Here is a 7,095-nt window from a genome sequence, read left to right as displayed (position 1 = left end):
GGGGGCACCTGGCTGGCTCAGTTGGTAAAGTATGTGACTCTTTATCCTTGGGACATGAGTTTGTGTCCCACACTGAGTGTCGAGACTACTTAAAAAAATTTTTAAAAATGTTATTCCTTAAAAACATGGCTTGTTATTTACTAATTTTTTTGTCAAAAATATCATTTTGAGGATTTTTAAACCAGGAGATTAAAATATAATTTAAAAATCTCTAAGAGTTTAAGGGTGCCTGGATGGCTCAGTATGTTAAGGCTCTGATTCTTGATTTTGGCTCAGGTCATGGTCTCACGTTTCATGAGATGGAGTCCCGCGACAGCCTCTGCACTGACAGGGCAGAGCCTGCTTGGGATTTTCTGTCTCCTTCTCTCACTACCCCTCCCCCACGCACGTGCATGCACCCTCTCTCTCTTCTCTCAGAATAAATAAATAAACATTAAAAAAATAAAAATCTCGAAGAGCTTGAAAAGACAGTTAAAAATAAGCAAAATAGAAATGTATTGGGAATTCTAAAGAGGAATAAGCACTATTTTCTTTTAGCAAAGATTTCTCGTTAATCATAAAAAGCTTCTCCAAATGTAAGCCCTGTTTTCCAGATGTTAAAGACCTAAAAAAACTAACCAAACTTATCATAGTAATCATTTAGCAACAATATTAAGTCATTATGCTGTATACCTTAAATTTACATGGTGCTGTATGTCAATTATATTTCAATAAAGCTGAAAGAGGAGAAAAACACCTAAACAAATATGAGAGTTTTAGAAGAACCCTTGGCTTATATATATATGCTTTCTATATGTAAGTATCAGTACTATACTTTTTAGTAATTTCCATTGGCTACTGACTTATGCTGTGGATAACATGGCGAATGTGTCACTCTGTGCCCACAGTTTTGTTACTAAAGCATTTCCTCTTTGTTTTCTTTTGACTGCTGCATAGTTTTATCATGGAAACTTCAACATGAATGAATGACTATGACCAACAGCTAATAATTGTATACCTTATGCCATTTTGGTAGGCAGAATAATGGCCACTCAAAGCTTCCACTTCCCTTGTTTTGTTTTTAGAGTCCACATGTGAGTCTTTCTCTGTTTGACTTACTTAACTTACCATAATACCCTCTAGGTCCATCCATGTTGTTGCAAGTGGCAAGATCTCATTCTTTGATATAACTGCATAATATTCCATATGTGGAATATTATATGTATGTAAAACATATTCCTTACCCATTTGTCTATTGATGGACACTTCGATTGCTTCCATAGCTTGGCTATTGTAAATAATGTTGCTGTAAATATAGGGGTATGTGTGTGTGTGTGTGTGTGTGTGTGTGTATATATGTACATATATATATATGTATATATATGTATGTATTCAAATTAGTGGTTTTGTTTGCTTTGGGTAAATACTCAGTAGTGGAATTATTGTATCATATGGTTTTCTATTTTTAATTTTTTGAGGAATATCCATACTGATTTCCACAGTGGCTGCACCAATTTACATGCCAACCAACAGTGCAGAAGTGTTCCTTTTTTCCCCATATTCTTGCCAACCCTTGTTATTTCTTGGCTTTTTCATTTTAGTCATTCTGACAGGTATAAGGTAGTATCTCATTTTGTTTGATTTGCGTTTACCGATGATTAGTGATGTTGAGCATCTTTTCACGTGTCTGTATGTCTTCTTCAGAAAAATTTCTATTTAGATCCTCTGCCCGTTTTTTTAAAAAAAAATTTTTTTTTTTCAACGTTTATTTATTTTTGGGACAGAGAGAGACAGAGCATGAACGGGGGAGGGGCAGAGAGAGAGGGAGACACAGAATCAGAAACAGGCTCCAGGCTCTGAGCCATCAGCCCAGAGCCTGACGCGGGGCTCGAACTCCCGGACCGCGAGATCATGACCTGGCTGAAGTCGGACGCTTAACCGACTGCGCCACCCAGGCGCCCCCCTCTGCCCGTTTTTTAATTGGACTGGTGTTGTTTTGGTGTTTTGGTGTTGAATTGTATAAATTCACTCATATGTGGAATCTAAAAAAACAAAACAAATGAGTAGACAAAAAGCAGAATCAAACCAATAAATACAGAGAACCCACTGATGGTTGCCAGAGAGAAGGGGCGGGGGGGGGGGGGCGGTGAAGGGACAGACAAAATGGCAAAGGGAAGTGGGAGATATGGGCTTCCAGTTACGGAGTGAATAAACCATGGGAATAAAAGGCACTGCACAGGGAATATAGTCCCTAGGTTATATGGTGACAGGTGGTGGCTGTACTTGTGGTGAGGGTAGCATAACATACAGAGAAGTTACAGACCTGAAACTAATGTAACATTGTGTGTCATTTGTACTCAAAAATTTAAAAAAAAAAAAAAAGTGTCCACTTCCTAATGCCCGGAACCTGTGACTATGTTACTTAACACAGCAAACCAGGACTTTGTAGATGTGATTAAATTAAGTGGGAAGATTAAATGAAACTGAGTTGGGAAGATTATTCTGGATTATCCAGGTGAGCCCAATCTAATCCCATATGTTCTGAAAAGTAGAAAATCTTCCCTGGCTGTCAGAGGGAGATGCTACTCACAAAGACTGGTTCAATGATGCTGGCTTGAAGGAGAAAGGTGACCATTTCTGGAAGCCGGAAAAGCAAGGAAATGAGTTCTTTCCTAGAGCCTCCAGAAGGTCCTGCCTGCTTCCTGATTTAGTGCTGTGTCAGACTTCTGACCTACAGATCTGTATGTTAAGACAGACGGTCCCCGACTTATGATGATTCTACCTAGGATTTTTCAACTTTATGATGGTGTGAAAGGATATCACGAAGTAGAAACCGTACTTCGAATTTTGAATTTTGATCTTTTCCTGGGTTCGTGATAGGCAGGATGTTGCTTTTTTGTGATATGGCTCCCTGTCAGCCTCACGATCATGAGTGTAAGCGACCAATACACTTAAACCATTCTGTATCTAGCAACCATTCTGTTGTTCACTTTCAGTGTACTGTTCAATAAATTACATAAGATATTCAACATTTTATTATAAAACAGGCATTGTGTTAGGTGATTTCGCCCAACTATAGACTAATATAAGTGTTCTGAGCATATTGAAGGTAGGCAAGGCTATGCTATGATGTTATTAGGTTAGGTGTATTAAGTGAACTTTTGAATTAGGATATTTTCAACCTATAGTGGGTATATCAGGACAGGACATAACCCCATTGCAAATTGCGGAAGATCTGCATATATATATATATATATATATATATATATATATATATACACACACACACATATATATATACACACACATATATGTATATATATACACACATATATATGTATATATATATATATATATATATATATATATATATATATACATATATATACATATATATATGGATCACTTCGAAGTGAGCCAAAAAGGAGACAAATTTTTAAGGATCAGTTTGTAAGAGCCTTCAAGGGTCATGATATAGACTTTGGACCATGGGTATAGCTTCTTAAGGAAGAAGCTATATATTTGGAGATTTAAATTATGACAGTTAAATAAATTTAATCAGTATTCTTTAACCTCTTTACATATACATGTGCATATCTCCTGAGGATTTACATTTAAGAATTTGCTTGCAAAACAGATCAATCACCAAACATGCATTTGCAGAATGTGTTCCTTTCTTGTCCTCCCCTAACTCACCATCAAAATGCCAGAGTTGCTGAATAAAAGATGACTATGGGGCACAGAAAGATGTTTATGGATATGCTTCTGAAGTAAATCACTTACCCAGTGCTTCATTTCAAAGTTAACTAATCTGCACACCCCAATAAGGAAGATATTTCCATTTGGAGTAAGTGAGCGGAGGTGCAGAAAAGACCATGATAAATCTAAGCCTGCTCTTGGGCACTACTAAACTTTAAAGTTGAGGTGGAATCGCTTCTCGGCCTTTTGGCTAAGATCAAGTGTAAAGTTGAGGTGGAAAGAAATCGTAGGAGTCATCCAGTCTAATTCCCACATTTTATGGACACTCAGGAAAGCTAAGACATTTATTCAAGTTCAAATAGCTCTTCAGTGACAAGGTTGAGAATGAATTCGCTCCTTGTTTCCACACTTCCTTCTTCATCATAATGCATTTCTATCTTATCTCCTGCTTCTGTGTCTACATTGAATCTGCCATGGAGACGTGTTGATTCTTCTTGGGAATTAGCTTTTAAATTTATACTTTCTTCATTCCTGCCATATCTTCCTCATTTCGTGCTTTAATTGCCTCAGCCACCCTCTGACCAGTTTCTCACAGCCCGATTCATCTTATATCTGACCACCAGGCTGATCTGCCTCACACACTATGTTCAACCTTCCATAGTGAGACTTCCAGACCTTTCACAGAGGACATTCAAACTCTTTACGTTGGCATTAAATGCCACCATATCATCTGGTCTTTGTCTCTACGATTTACCTCCTGACTTTTTTTTTTTTTTTTTTTGGTATTTTTATTTAATTAATTATTTTTTTAATTAACATCCAAGTTAGTTAGCATATAGTGCAACAATGATTTCAGGAGTAGATTCCTTAATGCCCCTACCCATTTAGCCCATCCTCCCTCCTGCAACCCCTCCAGTAACCCTCTGTTCTCCATATTTAAGAGTCTCTTATGTTTTGTCCCCCTGCTTGTTTTTATACTATTTTTGCTTGGTATTGTTATTTAATTTATTTTTTAAATTTACATCCAAGTTAGTTAGCATATAGTGCAACAATGATTTCAGGAATAGATTCCTTAATGTCCCTTACCCATTTAGCCCATCCCCCTTCCCACAATCCCTCCAGTAACCCTCTGTTTATTCTCCATATATAAGAGTTGTTTTGTCCCTCTTCCTGTTTATGTATTATTTTTGCTTCCCTTCCTTTATGTTCATCTGTTTTGTATCTTCAAGTCCTCATATGAGTGAAGTCATATGATATTTGTCTTTCTCTGACTAATTTCGCTTAGCATAATACCCTCTAGTTCCATCCACGTTGTTGCAAATGGCAAGATTTCATTCTTTCTGATTGCTATAACTCCCGACTTTTTCTTTTTAATTTAATTTTTTGTTTTTTTAAATTTACATCCAAATTAGTTAGCATGTAGTGCGACAATGATTTCAGGAGTAGATTCCTTAGTGCCCTTTACCCATTTAGCCCATCCCCTCTCCCACAACTCCTTCAGTAACCATCAGTTTGTTCTTCATATTTATGTCTCTTCTATTTCATCTCCCTCCTTGTTTTTATATTATTTTTGTTTCCCTCCCCTTATGTTCATCTGTTTTTTCTCTTAAATTCCTCATATGAAGTCATATGATTTTTGTCTTTCTCTGACTAATTTCACTTAGCATAATACCCACCAGTTCCATCCACATAGTTGCAAATGGCAAGATTTCATTCTTTCTGATTGCTGAGTAATAATCCAGTGTGTGTGTGTGTGTGTGTGTGTGTGTGTGTGTGTGTGTGTGTGTGACATCTTCTTTGTCCATTCATCCAATGATGGACATTTGGGCTCTTTCCAAGCTTTGGTTATTGTTGATAGCGCTGCTATAAACATTGGGGTGCATGTGTCCCTTCGAAACATTATATCTGTATCCCTTGGATAAATACCTACTAGTGCAACTGCTGGGTCATAGGATAGTTCTATTTTTAATTTTTTGAGGAACCTCCATACTGTTTTCCAGAGTGGCTGCCCCAGTTTGCATTCCCACCAGCAATGCAAAAGAGATCCTCTTTCTCCACATCCTTGCCAACATCTGTTGTTGCCTGAGTTGTTCATGTTAGCCATTCTGACAGGTGTAAGGTGGTATCTCATCGTGGTTTTGATTTGTATTTCCCTGATGATGAGTGATGTTGAGTATTTTTTCCTGTGCCAGTTGGCCATCTGGATGTCTTCTCTGGAGGAGAGTCTATTTATGTCTTTTGCCCATTTCTTCACTGGATTATTTGGTTTTTGGGTGTTGAGTTTGGTAAGTTCTTTATAGATTTTGGATACTAACCCTTTATCTGATATGTCATTTGCAAATATCTTCTCCCATTCTGTCAGTTGCCTTTTAGGTTTGCTGATTGTTTCCTTTGCTGTGCAGAAGCTTTTTATTTTGATGAGGTCCCAGTAGTTCATTTTTGCTTTTGTTTCCCTTGCCTCCGGAGACGTGTTAAGACGTTGGTGCGGCCAAGATCAAAGAGGTTTTTGCCTGCTTTCTCCTTGAGGATTTTGATGGCTTCTTGTCTTACATTGAGGTCTTTCATCCATTTTGAGTTTATTTTTGTGTATAGTGTAAGAAAGTGGTCCAGGTTCATTCTTCTGCACGTCGCTGTCCACTTTTCCCAGCACCACTTGCTGAAGAGATTATCTTTATTCCATTGGATATTCTTTCCTGCTTTGTCAAAGATTAGTTGACCATATGTTTGTGGGTCCATTTCTGGGTTCTCTATTCTGTTCCATTGATCTGAGTGTCTGTTCTTGTGCCAGTACCATACTGTCTTGATGATTACAGCTTTGTAGTATAGCTTGAAGTCTGGGATTATGATGCCTCCTGCTTTGGTTTTCTTTTTCAAGATTGCTTTGGCTATTCGCGGTGTTTTCTGGTTCCATACAAATTTTAGGATTATTTGTTCTAGCTCTGTGAATAATGCTGGTGTTATTTTGATAGGGATTGCATTGAATATGTAGATTGCTTTGGGTAGTATCGACATTTTAACAATATTTGTTCTTCCTATCCAGGAGCATGGTATCTTTTTCCATTTTTTTGTGTCTTCTTCAATTTCTTTCATAAGCTTTCTATAGTTTTCAGTGTATAGATTTTTCACGTCTTTGGTTAGATTTAATCCTAGTATTTTATGGTTTTTTGTGCAACTGTAAATGGGATCGATTCCTTGATTTCTCTTTCTGTCGCTTCATTGTTGGTGTGTAGGAATGCAACCGATTTCTGTGCACTGATTTTATATCCTGAAATTTTGCTGAATTCATGAATCAATTCTAGCAGTTTTTTGGTGGAATCTTTTGGGTTTTCCATATAGAGTATCATGTCATCTGTGAAGAGTGAAAATTTGACCTCCTCCTGGCCGATTTGGATGACTTTTATTTCTTTGTGTTGTCTG

The sequence above is a fragment of the Puma concolor genome, chromosome B2, assembly GCF_028749965.1.
Source record: "Puma concolor isolate L17-30 chromosome B2, mPumCon1.1.hap2, whole genome shotgun sequence".
Lineage (NCBI taxonomy): Eukaryota > Metazoa > Chordata > Mammalia > Carnivora > Felidae > Puma > Puma concolor.
The sequence above is the reverse complement of the archived record's forward strand: the minus strand, read 5'-3'. Positions refer to the sequence as shown.